At 56.5% G+C, this 13,449-nt stretch overlaps 2 protein-coding genes across 2 annotated transcripts in view; both read left to right on the top strand.

Annotated features, from left to right (window-relative positions):
* The window catches only part of CLSTN2 (calsyntenin 2), a 908,802-nt gene that overhangs the window by 793,005 nt on the left and 102,348 nt on the right, over positions 1-13,449 (top strand). The gene's annotated exons all lie outside the window — the stretch shown is intronic.
* The window catches only part of SPSB4 (splA/ryanodine receptor domain and SOCS box containing 4), a 68,479-nt gene continuing 60,644 nt past the window's right edge, over positions 5,615-13,449 (top strand). Inside the window, exon 1 of the mRNA XM_084901805.1 lies at positions 5,615-6,185. The gene's annotated coding sequence lies outside the window, so the exon portion shown is untranslated. The remainder of the gene's footprint in view (positions 6,186-13,449) is intronic.

Below are 13,449 nucleotides of genomic sequence, written 5' to 3'. Positions count from 1 at the left end.
CGACCGCTCCCCTCAACTACAAAACCCCCTTGAATAGAGCGCTTCTTACCATCTTCAACATGTCACAAGTAATTTCTGAGCATTCTGTTTGTCCACCTACTGAATGATTATAAGCCGTGACGATGAATGGGTTACAGTTACATGCATCAACATGCATGAACCTTGTCAATTCCAAAAAGCAAGTACTAGAAAACAAGATGCACTATAATGTGTTTCAATAAAGCTTAAAAACATATAGGCACAACTAAATAAAAATGTTTAGGCATGTACATTTGCCTAAATTTTTATATATATATATGTATTTTTTCCACTCAAGGCTAATATATATATATATATATATATATCTTTATATATATATATATAAAATAATAATACAAGGAAGTTATAAACCTTAACAACCAGGGTAGCAGTTGAATGAGAAGGGAAGGCAAAAGATGGGCTAGGTAAGGAGATGCTATGAAGATGTAGGTCCCTGCAATTGGATGGTGGGTGGGCTCATGGGTATTTATGATATTATAAATAAATACATAAATAATAAGGGCTGTGCAGAGGCTAATGAGGACAGTGTGTCATGAACCAAGGACCCTTGATTAATCCAAGTTTCAGCATTCAATGTATTAAATGAGAAGGAAGAGAGGAAGAGAGAAAGAGGGAAGGATGCCAGGAGAGCCAGCCTCTCTTCCTTCCTTCCAACCTCTGCCTTGCCTTCCTGCCCCTCGGCCTTTTATTTACCCCATAGACACGCATTAGATGTTCCCTGTGAGCCTGGCCCCAGGCGAGGTGGCGCGCCAGGAGCAGCGGGATGAATCAGGCACAGCCCGGTCCTCAGAGTCAACGTCTGCTGCAGGAGCCTGACAATTCCCGAAGGCCCTGCCCGGTGTGACTCGGGTCCGGCCCCAGAGTGGCGTGCCCCTGGCCCACCCAGGGCTACTTGGGAAGACGGTAGAGCTTTGGACTTAGACATGAGTAAGATGAAATGGTAGGTGGGGGTGAAGAGAAAAAGCCATAAAGATGAACAAAGACAGCTGTGCCCTAGAAATGCTTACATCTCGGGAGCAGGAGGGTTGAGCAGGACAAGAGGCAACAGCAACAGTGGGACTGGGAAGGAAGCACACTGAGCCAGGGTGTCAGAGTCTTCCTGGGACAGACCATGCACAGAGGCAGCTGGAGGGTGAATCAGCGCTGCCTGGGGAGTTCGCACCAGACAGAGAGGTCAGTGTGAGCAAAGGCCCGTGTCAGGGAGGAGGAGCGTGGCTCACTGGAATTGCTGAGGGGGCCTCAGTGTGGCCTGGCCCCGAGCACGGCTGGAAGACCAGCACACAGGAGCCAAATCCAGCTGAGACTGGGGAAACCATCCTGTGGGCCCTGGGGCACTTCTGAGGGAAGGGAGGGCAGGGGGAAGAGTTTAAGTTGATGCAGACAGCTCTGGCAGTGGGGCAGAGGTGAGGAGGCTGCTGCAGGGGTGGGGAAGGACAGGATATCCTGCTGAGCTGTTAAGAGGAACGAGATCAGAGAGACGAGCGCCTGATGGGCAATACCACACTGCGGGCTGGGCTCAGAGGGAAGGAGGGATGGAGGGCAGAGCCGTGCAGACCTCACACGCCACATTCTCCTCCGTGGCGTTGCGCATCTCTGGAGCAAGCGTCAAGCTCCAGGATGTTCCAGAAAGGAGAATGTTCCTTGACTTCTGTTAAACCACAGTTGAGACTTGCGGAAGACAGAGCAGGAGACCAGGGCTTCCATGTCTAAAACCTGGAAAGTACAATAGATGGTAAACCAAGCCCTGTTGGGAGAAGAGACGAGCCGTGGTGTGGTACACAGCTTTGCATTATAAGCGGCAGTTCTGTTACCCTGACTGCATGGACCCCCAATGGACCTTCTGCTCCAGGCAGGACTTTTTTTTAATTTTATTAATATATTTTCTTGATTTTTTTTTTACCAAGAGGAAGGGAGAGAGATAGAGAGCTAGAAACGTCGATGAGAGAGAAACATCGATCAGCTGCCTCTTGCACACCCCCTACCGGGTATGTGCCCACAACCAATGTACATGCCATTAACCGGAATTGAACCTGGGACCTTTCAGTCCGCAGATGGACGCTCTATCCACTGAGCCAAACCGGTTTCGGCTCTAGGCAGGACTTTGCCTCCACTCCGGAATTCCAAGGCTGCTGTAGATCTTGGTGAGAAGTAGACAGTAGACAACGACAACAGAGAACCATGCTCAGGAGATTCTTCTGTCCCTGTTACAACGAGGAAGCTAAGACCCAAAGAATCTGAATTGAAATGTAAGCCCAGAACTGCCTGGCTATGTTGATGAAATATTGTGCTTCCTTTTGTGAATGAGACTGGCTAGTTCTTCGAGGGTTTATTTTTTGAATCATCCTTGGACACGTAAGGCCATATTGCATTAATTATCTATGGCTACACAACAAATTATTCCAAAATCTAGCCGCTTAAGACAACAAGCATGTATTCTCATACAGTTTCTGTGGGTCAGGCATCTGGGTACAGCCCAGATGAGTATGTCTGACTCAAGGTTTCCCGTGAAATCACAGTCAAGGTGTCAGACAGGGCTGCGGTCTCATATGAAGGCTCCGCTAGGGAGCAATCCAAGGTCAAGTTCACTCACATGGTTGTTGGCCGCCCTCAGTCCCACACCACCTGGGCCTCTCCCCAAAGGCTGCCTCAGAACTTGGCGGCTGACTTCTCCCAGAGAGGTGATCCCAAAAGACAGCAAGAGCAAGAATGAGAGAAGATGAGTGAAACAGAACCACAGGATTTGTTTTTAAAATATTTCAGAAAGGAAGGGAGAGGGAGAGAGAGAGAGAGATAGATAGAAACATAAATGATGAAAGAGAATCATTGATGGGCATGCAGGAGGGGATGGAGCTGGCAACCTGAGCATGGGCCCTGACCAAGAATCAAACCGTGACCTCCTGGTTAATAGGTCGACGCTTAACCACTGAGCAACACCGGGCAACCCACAGGTTTTTAATAACCTAATCTTGGAGGGACATCCCATCACTTCTACACTTCTATGGTGTTCTATTGCTGAGGATCAAGTCAATAAGGCCAGCCCACACCTAAGGGGAAGAGTTGTTGCACAAGGGTGTGAAACTAAGAGTCGGGGATCACTGGGAGCCATCGCAGAGGTTGCTCACTTCAATCTGGGTATCCTGGCAAGTTCTTTCCCCGGATATCCAGGGACCTGAAGCGCTGATGTGGACACTCCTTTGTGCCTAAGGCACAGTCTCAGATACAGGGCCCCTGAAGTGAGCCCATCTGGAGCCCCCAGCAGAGGAAAGAGGTGGTTTCTCACATGGTGACCATTGCGCCCTCCCCAACTAGTGCTTGAAGCTGTTGTAATGCTTTCTAACAAGGAGGGGCAGCCATGGGCACACCCTCGTCCACCCTGTCAGCCGGATTGGGTTGGGTCCAGGGGGAGAAACCACCAGCTTAAAAGTCTTCTTTAAACGCTTCTTTGCTCCTGACCTTCTTTCCTCAGATGTTCTTTTCTTGTTCCTCAACCGCTCCCATTGGCCCCACAGTTGCTTGTCAAGTAGGTGCTCTGGGAGGAAGGACTGCCGAGGAGATCCCTGGAGATACAGTAAGTGTGAGGGGAGTTCTGAACTGCCATTCGGGTCAGTTCAACCCCATTTACTCAATATCTGTTCCAGGAGAGGTACAGGGATCCAGAGATATCAAGAACAGATACTTGCCCTCCTAGGGGTTCACAGTATTAGGAGGGAGACGGATGTACAAATGCAATAACAACACAGAATAAGTGCCATAAACACTTGGTCAATACACTCTTTTTTTTTTATTATTACTTGATTAAGGTATCACATATTTGTCCTCATCCCCCCCATTCCCATCCCAAACCCCTCCCCATGCATGCCCCCACCCCCCTGTTGTCCGTGACAACTGGTTAGGCTCATATGCATGCACACACGTCCTTTGGATGATCTCTCTCCCTTACCTTCCCACTCTCCCTTACCTTCCCTCTGAGGTCCGCCAGTCTGATCGATGCTGTTCTTGTTCATCAGTCTAAGTTGTTCATCATTTCCCCAGATGAGTGAGCTCATGTGATACTAGAAATACACTTATAAGAACCGAAAATGAGACAAGCAATAATGGTTATGGTGAGAGGCAAATGAACCAGTCTATAGTGAGTTTCTTTCTGGGCCAACAGTTCTTTTGAGTCCAATTTCTATGTCAAACAGTTCCTTATGTGTACATGTCAGCCATGATATTTCAGATCTGGATGGTGGACAAATGGTGGTAATGCAGGTCCGACCCTCTCTGGTTTGGTCCTGAGTCAATACATTCTTTTATCACCCCACCACGACTGCCCTGACTCAACACGCATCATCTCTGCTTGGGCTATTTCAGTAGCCTTCACGCTGGTTCCCTCCATCCATCCACTCTGATGCTGAGAGATCTTTCTAGAGTGCAAATCTGACAATGTCACTTCCCTGGTTAACGGCTTCTCCAAATGGTCCTGGGGAAAGGCCAGACTCCGGATGGCCCCCAAGACCCCAGGCACTGTCTGTGCCCCCAGCTTCCTCTTGCCACTTTCTGCTCACATTCCAGGCATACCATAGGCTCTGTGCTCTGGTAGGTGACCCAAATGACCACCCAGTCATACTTGTTTGTGTAGCCACCTCCACCAGGAAGCACTCCCAGATTGCCCTTCCCAGTCTGGGAAAGGAGCCCCACAGCCCCATTGGTTGGATTGTCTTTACTTGTCTGTGTCCCAGGTGAGGCGGGAGCTCCGTAGCTAGGCTTTCTGGTACTTGGCACAGAGACAGCTGCGATGAGACAAAGGACTGCGGGATGGAACTGAAGTCAAGTCTGGGCGCACAGAAGATGGCCCCCCGAATGGGAACTTTCAGCTTTCCCCAAGGCAGCACAGATGCTGCTAGCAGCACCCCCTAGGCCTCCGCTCTGGCCATGCCATCTTCCTTATCTCACCAGCTCCAACTCACAAAGCAGGGGTCCACCATCGTCTGAGCAGAGAAATCCACTTCCCAGCAGCTCCGGTGGGCGAGCCCGGAAGGCCCTGCGAAGCAAGTACGGTATGCAATTGAACTTCCAGAGATGAGAGTTGGAGCTTGATCTTAAAAAAAATAAAAAGTGTGGTCCTGTGTCTAGGTCAAGAGGATATTCAACCATTCTCTTTTCCCGGCTGCTCTTGCCCACGTGCGTCGGTTGGGTAAAGACACCCAAGCTTCCGGAATGGCGCAGGGTGTCTCCTCCCCCTCAGGGGTACCCACCCGGGCGGGCGCGCTTGAATGAATGGGGGAGGCCCCGCGCGCATGAATGAATGAGTGCGTGAGTGAGGGAGTGAGCGGGCGGGTGAATGGCGACCTCGCCGCCGCCGGCTCTGCACCGGGGCGCGGGCTCCACTTCCCTCTCCCGCCAGCGGGTGGCCTCGGGAAGGTGGCGGCGGCGCCGGCAGCGGCGGCCGGGGCTGGGACGGGCGGGCCGGGGCGCGGGATGGTGGGGGAAGGGGCGTTCCCGGCGGCCGCGCCTTCCGCGGCTATTGGATTAGTGGCCTTCAGGGATGAGCTCAGCCGGATCGGCTTTCAGCTGCAGCCTCCGGGCCGGCCGGGAAGGCGGGGAGCGGGCGGCGGCGGAGGAGGGGGAGGCGGCGGCGGCTGCAGCATCCAGGGCTGGCCGCGGCGGCCGGCGCGCCCCGCGCACAAAGGCGCCCGGCCCCCGGGGAGGGCGATGAGCGCCCCGCAGTCCGCGGCCGGGGCCCAACGCCAGCCACCGCCGCTGCTCGCGCTCCGGGCGCCGGGGAAGACGCAGGGCGGCCGAGGCGCGGCCCGTGAGCCCTGAGCTCGGGACTCGCCGCCCTCCCTCCGCGTCGGGGCGCGGAGAGCTTTGGAGCAGCGGCTACGGCGAGGGCCTCGGCGCGCCCCCGGGATCCGCGCAGGAGGGCGCCTGCCCGCTCCTCCCCGACCGACCTCCCGCACCTTCCCGCGGCGTCCGAGCGCCAACTTCCCCAAGAACGCTCCAACTCCAGGCCACCCCGCCGGGCGGAGGGGGCGCTGCTGCCGGGCACCCGCGGCGAGGACGCACCCCTGGCCCCAGGGAGCCTGCCGGCGTCTCCGGGGGAAGCTCGGGCGGGCGCCTCCCCGGGGAGCCCAGACCTGCAGGCGGTCGCCCTCTCTTTTATGGTGAGTGTTCCTTCTCCAGCTTCTGGGAGGGGCGCCCCGTGGCGCACGGGAGCCGGGAGCCGGGAGCCGGGAGCCGGGAGCCGGGAGCCGGGAGCCGGGAGCCGGGAGCCGGGATCTGGCCGCGCGGACCGCGTGCGAGCCGGCACTCGCCGCAGCCGGCGCTCCTGGCCGCGGTCCCGCCCGGGTCCCCGGGAATTCCTCTCCGCCGCCCGCTGGAGTCGTCGGAGCTGGGAGCTGGGTGGTTTGCGCGCAGCCTTGGGGCGTTCGGGGCCAGCCCCTGGCACTGCAGGGTTGAAGCCTGCTACTTCTCTGAGTAATGGAGATGGCACAAAAAATTGTTCCCTCCCCCCAACCTCATCCCCTCCTTCGCGGCTCCCCCCCTCCCCCCAGGTCACCCTGCCTGGGTTTGGGTCCATTCACTGGCTGCGTGACCTTGGGCAATTCTCCAAACCTCGATTTTCTCCCCGGAGGATGGGGGTGATAACGGTAGTGCCCGTGTTTGGGGGTCCTGGCGGGATCTGCGCTCCTAACGCCTGCAGACCTGCGCCTGGCGCTCAAGAAGCCCTCCATCCAATGCTAACTGGCATTATTATCGCGGTGTGAGCCCCGGCGTGCCACCCAACTTTCCGGAGCGGCAGCATCTCCCGCACGCAGTGCGCTCTGGTGAAGCGGTAGCTGTCGTCGTCATTTATTATTTTTCTGCTGGACCCTGGGGTCGTGTGGCTGGCCGCCCGGCCTGAACGCTGTTGGGCGCCAGGTCCCGGCCTTGCTGCTTGGAGACAAACTTGCCGGCGCGGCTCTGGAGGGAGGGGGTCTCCGGCTCCGGAGTGGCGGGCAGGGGGTTGGGGTCTGGGGTCTGGGAAGAAGGGAAGGAGGAGGCTGGAGCCGGGAGGGCGGCAAACGTGTGGGTCAGGTTGGCGCAGGAATAGTGGGTGCGGGGCGGGGGGAAGAGGCTGCCCCCACCTTCCTGCACTCGGAGGTGCAGCAGGAGCTGTTACCGACTGGAAGGGAGAGCGGGGAGCCTCTGTACCCCTGTCACCAGGACGTGGGGGCGGGGGGGGGGGGTGAGGGTGAGTTCAAATTCTGCCTCCACCACCCGCCTGTGGGATGACCTTGGGCAAGTACTGTGGTTTCTCCCAGCTCGATTACCTCCTCTGGAAGAGATTGGAGGCGGGGGTCAGAGCAGTTTTCTTCTCTCCAGGAATCTTCGTCCCCATCCTCCCCACATCCCCTCCCCCGCCCCCACCACCACCCTGCGCTCCGATGAGCCTAAATCAGGAAGACTTAAAATGTGACGCTGAGCCTGGGATAAACGCTATCAGAATTCAGGATCTGCCCACCCTCTTCCCTGCCAGTCCCTGCGCCGTGCACCTGGGTGAGAAGGGAGGATCAGGACACTGGACTTCCCCATTGTGGGGCCTCTGCCCTCCAACCTGATCCTGCAGCTTCTGTCACTCAGGCTGACCGGGAATCCCTCCTCATCCTCAGAACCCTTCATTTATTTTAAGCGCCGATGATTACGGAGTTCTTAGAAAGACAAAGTATCCGTGGCATAATATAAACACGCTTTACACAAGGGCATAGCTCTCTGATTGATTCTATTTCTTTTTTTAAAAATTTTTTATTGATTAGAGAGCGTTTTCTTGTTTCACTCATTTATGCATTCGTTGGTTGATTCTTCTATATATGTGCTCTGACTGAGGTTTGAACCCACTTTCGATCGCTAGCATACCAGGACGAGCTCTAGCCAACTGACCTACCCAGCCAGGGCCCTGATTTCATTATTTTTCTCTTCCCTAAAAGTAGTAATACATGAGATGTAAGCTACATTTGGCAAACAACAAACAAAATTCAACTTGCCAGCTATTCCGCGTAAACATCTTCCCGGTTTGTATTTCTGTTTTATTTCTGAGACTGATGCAGGAGGGAGGCGGGTGCTGTGGAGGCGGCCGGCCTGCTTGGATGTGGGGTAGGGATTGGTGTGTGCCAGCCAGGCAGGAGGAGGTGGGAGGGATCCCGGGACACCAGGGCATGGGGCGCCTGGGGAGTCTGCTGTGACTGGTCTGCAGTGGGCCATGCCGGGAGACTGGCTGGGGGGGCGGGAGGGGGGAATAAACAAGAATGATACTTTTATGCTCTAAGCTCAGGGGTGCACCTTCCCCTGGAGAGTGGAAAGAAAAGGTAGGTGGGCTCAGGGAAGGTGGGTTGGGGAGCACAGATTGGAGCCCCAAAGCCCCGTAAGACCACCACTGCAGTCACCCAGGCCGGGGAAGTGGAAGGACAGTGAGGGAGGGAGCCTGAGAGATGGGGGGCCATGGCAGACACAGGGACGTGCAGAGAGGAACCTGGTATGCCAGAGAGGGAAAGGGCTGAGGCCAGCCCTGGTGTGCGGGCTCGGAGGTACCCGTGGGTGCCTCCAGGTCTGACATCTGGAGAGGGTGGAGGCTTACGGTGAAAAGAAGCCAGCTGGCTTTAACAAAGGTCTTGTGAAGGAGCCCTAGTCCGGGGGGCCCCGAAGCTTCTAGGTCACTGGGTGCTGAGGGGAGAAGGCAGGGCTGGAGACCCAGTTTGGGAGAATCTGCAAGGACTGGAAATGCCAGTGAAGCCAAGACACACAGAGAGAGAGAGAGAGAGAGAGAGAGAGAGAGAGAGAGAGAGAGAGAGGAGAGACTGAAGATGTGACCTAAGGGGCAGCCCGTTTGTGGGGCAAGCAAGGTGGGCCCTGGAGCCAGGAGGTGGCAGGAAGCCGCTGTGAGCCCTACTCCTTCGTGTGCTGTTGTGTTCAGAGGAAGAGGCCCACACTCGGCACCTGGCTGCTCCTGCTGCGGAATGTCGTTTGGGGTGAGCCTGGAGCTCTGCCTTCTCCAGGGAAAAGTGAAGTTCCGTCCAGCGAGTTGGGCCACAGAGACATCTGACCTGTCAGCCACACACACAGTGCGATTTGCAAGTCACACAGGTTCATGGGGCCGAGTGGCTCCCTCCCACCCGGTGCTGCCCCCTTCTCTCTCCTCTCTCTCTGATTCTCCCTGGCTCCCTGCTTCCTCACCATCCCCTCTTCCTCTCCAGTCTCCCGGCCCTGGTATCTCAAAAATGATCTCAGACACCCCTCAGGCTTACCAGAGGGACCTTCCGAAATCTCAGCAGATCCCTATGATGATCTAAAGTCTGAGGCATGAATAGGTTCGCTTTTCTTTCAGGCATCGGAGTTTTCCGACAACTGGTTATACCACCGGGGCAGAGGGCAGCCTGGGAGAGAACGGAGGGGCTGGGCACGAAGATGCTTGTGTTTTCTCCTTAGGAGTCTTCCCAAGAGGGTCGCATTATGCAGCACCCTCCCCCACCCCTGCCCTCCAGCTTTGCTCCAGCCTCAGCCTTGCTGGGCCTCCCAGCAGCCAGCTGTCCTGCACCTGCAGAGCCACCCATATGTGCGGGGGGCAGCCCTCTGGGCACAGGGGCGGCTGCAGCGCGGACCAGGCCTGCCGGGAAGGTGCGTCTCTTTCAAATGACCTTGCGGAGCATTGCTGGCCTGCAAACCTCCTTCGTCCCAGCGCCTGCTCCTCGTGTTGGCTGCCAGCCCGAGCGCCCGCCTTGGGGGCTCCGGGCTCAGTCACGCGTGGGAGGATTCCCATGGAAACCCCACACGGAGGAGAGGCCCGGGGAAGCCTCATTGATTCCGCTCCAGAGAGACAGGCGTGAGACGGCCGCACCTGGGCCTGGACAGATGGCCCTCTTTGTGAGCTCCTAGGAAGCGAGGGCCTGCCCGGCCAGTGGCAGGGGGAGCTCTGTGCCTGCGGACAGAGGGGGCACGCTAATGGTCGCCTGGGAATAAAACCTGGGGGTCCTTTCGCTCACGCATCACTGGCAGGTTCGTGCTGAATGAGCCTCTTTTCATAAAGCAGCTCGTCTGCTTCATGTGTGTACTAAGAAAAATCTCACAAAACCCCAGTCCACGGAGGCATCGTTGCCTCTTTACAGAGGCACGGGGATGAACATGAGGAGCCGAGGCAGGGCTCCGGAGCTGGGTGCTCCCCATTCTCATCTCGGCGGAGCGCTTTGTGAGGCAGCAGGTGGCTTTTATTCATCTGTCCGGGCCTGGATGCTGTGTAGACGGTCACCCACCACTCTCCCCGGGCCGGAGCCACGCCGGGTCCCAGGGGCGCCAGTGAGAAGGCCCAGCCTTGCTGTGTGTTCCCGGCGGGTGGGAGGGAGGCAGCTAAGAAGACACCATGGCCTCTTGTGATTAGTCTGTGATGGAGACAGGGGCAGGGTTCTGAGAACAGGGGGGCCCAGATGTGTGCAGTGTGGGGGTGAGCAGGGAGAGAGAAGGAACAAGGGTAGCAGCGTGTCAGGGCATGGGTGGGCATATGGAGAAGGGGTTCATGGAGGAAGATGGGCCTGGGGAGCACGGGGGAGCATTTGGGGAGGGTTAGGGTCAGGAGTCTGCACTTGTTATGGTGGAGAGACGGGAGGATCTTAAGCAGGGAGCATGATGAGACCGGCTTTGCGTTGTGCAGGTGCTGGGGTATGTATCTGAAAGCAGCATGCAGTCTATTAAAGGAACTCCAGGGGCATTCACCTGCACTGCTTCTTACAGTCCTTGTCACTTTTCAGACCTGTAACCGGGCCTTCAGCTCTCCCTCGAGGGAAGGAAGTGATAGGGTCTCAGACTTCCTGTGGCCTCGGATCCAGGGAGGCAGCATTGCTCTGCTTAAAAGAAGGGACGAAATCCACAGCCACCCACTACCTCAGCGAGTCTGAAGCCAAAGGCCAAATGAGCGGAGCACTGCCCCCCGTCATGGCCAGTTCCTGCAGCAGCCATGCCGCCTGGCAAACCCCCTGCCTGGGCGAGCCCAGCCAGACAGGGCCTTCCATGAAGGGACTCCGAGTCCTCGGCCTCTGAAGACCGAGTGTCACATTTTGCCAGCAGCTGAGGCTTCTTACGCGTTGCGCCATCGATGCTCCGGGTCTCCTCACTTCCCTGTTGAACTGCAACACCCGCCAGGGTCCTGGGAAGGGTGATGGGCAGTCTGAGGTTCTGTTTTCTCGCTCTGCCACCATTGAAGGCTTGGGGCGGGTTCTTCCCCATGATGCCAGTAAGCCTCCCCCTCCACGCGTGGCAGAGGACAGTGAGTTTGCTCACACGCAGAGCAATGGCTATGGCGCCTCCATCACATTCCCGCCAAACCAAATGTCCTCAGCCAGGCGTGCAGGGGGATGCTTACTGGCATTCGAATGTGATGGAGGCGCCGTAGGCATGGCTCAGTGTGCCCCCCCAGGCTTACCAGGCTCAGAGATACTGTGATTTCCATCAGGAAGTGAGCTCTCTGGTGTCTGCCGTGAGCCTGGCCCCGGGCCATGAGCTGTGGTGGAGACCGAAAGAGAAAGGTGACAAGCGCCCACTCCCTCTGGCTGGAGAGAGAGGGCAGGGATGGAGCCTGGTGTGGCCACTACGGTGTCCCCAGCTCTTAACAGCACAGAGCCTGGCACGTGGCAGACATTCATAAGTGTCTGCTGAACAGACAGATGAGGACTGCAAGCAGGAGGGGTGCACCGCGGTGTCTAACAAACGGTGGCTACAGCCTGCAGTCCGCTGCCCAGAGGCTGCGTCAGTGGCAGAACGGGGCCCGGTGTCCCCACCTTGTGACTCTAAAGAGAGCGGACGATGAGACCTCCCTCCCTCGAGCCCAGCGTCGCCCCTCCACTCCCACACGTGTGCTCGGCCCTGTCTTCGAAGGACTGAGCCCGTGTCTGCGCGAGGGGAGCGAGGAGGCCCGGTGAAGGCTCCCTGTCCGCAGAGGAGTGCCCCTCAAGGTAGAAAGATGCAGATGAGCAGGACCAGGGAGTCCTGGCTGGCCCAGGGTCGGGGGCAGGCACCAGGAGGCCGGGTGGCACGGGGCCGGCTTCTTGGGGGAGGTGGGGCTCTCAGGCAGGACTGGAGGGAGGAGGAAGGATGGACTCAGGGCCCCACACACCTGGACAAAGACATGAGGACTTACCTGTGACTCACCCAGTTTAGGAACTGGGACTCTGTCACTTCCTGTCTTCTAGCTCTGGCCTTGGCCCTGTCTTCAGCTGGTCATTGTTTCTTTTTTACATTAAAAAAAAAAATTAATTCAGAGAGGAAGAGAGAGATAGAAACATCAATGATGAGAAAGAATCATTGATTGGCTGCCTCCTGCGCACCCCACACTGGGGATCGAGTCCGCAACGCGGGAATCGAACTGTGACCTCCTGGTTCATAGGTCAATCAATGCTCAAGCACTGAGCTATGCTGGTGGGGCTGGTCATTTTCTTTCTTTCTTTCTTTCTCTCTTTCTTTCTTTCTTTCTTTTTTTCTTTCTTTCTTTTTCTTTTAAATACATTTTATTGATTTTTTACACAGAGGAAGGGAAAGGGATAGAAAGTTAGAAACACTGATGATAGAGAAACATTGATTAACCGCCTCCTGCACACCTCCTACTGGGGATGTGCCCACAACCAAGGTACATGCCCTTGACCAGAACCGAACCTGGGACCTTTCAGTCTGCAGGCCGACGCTCTATCCACTGAGCCAAACCGGTTTTGGCTGTCATTCTGTTTCTTGATTCTGATCCCGACTGTTGCCCTTGAAGGTTGTTCTGTAGCTGAATCCTGGGGCACAGCCACGGCTGTTTCTTTAGGGTGCATTCAGATGGAGAGAGGGCCATGCTGGAGGACGTACACAGTTTAAAGCAGCACTTAACGTTCTCTGGGTGTCTCTCGGGTGCCCAGTGCCATTCCAAACTTCCCAGATGTCAACCCTGATCCTTGCAAAGACCAGCGAGGCGAGCACCTGGTTAGCCACGCTTTTCGGATCCCTCTCAAGGAGGTTAACCCCTTGGCCGGGCCCAGTGGACAGGCAGGAATTCACCCCCTGCCTGCCCTTCCTTATATTGTGATGTCACTAGTTTTCCTCAGTGGGCACGAACACTCCGTCCTGGTCCCTGTCTGGGGGGAGGGGGGCAGCAAAAGGGGGCTGTCTGTTATACGTCCCCCTTACCATGTCCCCAGCGTGGGCAGCCTTGGGGATCCCCGCCGGCCACTGACGGTGGCAGAGGCGTCGAGGCCCTGAGGCCAGGAGGGAGAGCACCTTGGCCTCCATGAGCCCGCATGGGTCTCCTCTGTAGCTGCTGCTCTCAAACACCTTCAGGCCGTCTCTCCGACAGCGGCAGAGTGGGCACGGTCGTGGACCTTTCCTGTAGACATGTCCTGCGCTGGCATCCTGGAGAGGCTCTGTTCTAACCGC

The sequence above is a fragment of the Pipistrellus hanaki genome, assembly GCF_964339955.1.
Source record: "Pipistrellus hanaki genome assembly, chromosome: 13".
Taxonomy (NCBI): domain Eukaryota; kingdom Metazoa; phylum Chordata; class Mammalia; order Chiroptera; family Vespertilionidae; genus Pipistrellus; species Pipistrellus hanaki.
The sequence above is the reverse complement of the archived record's forward strand: the minus strand, read 5'-3'. Positions and strand labels throughout refer to the sequence as shown.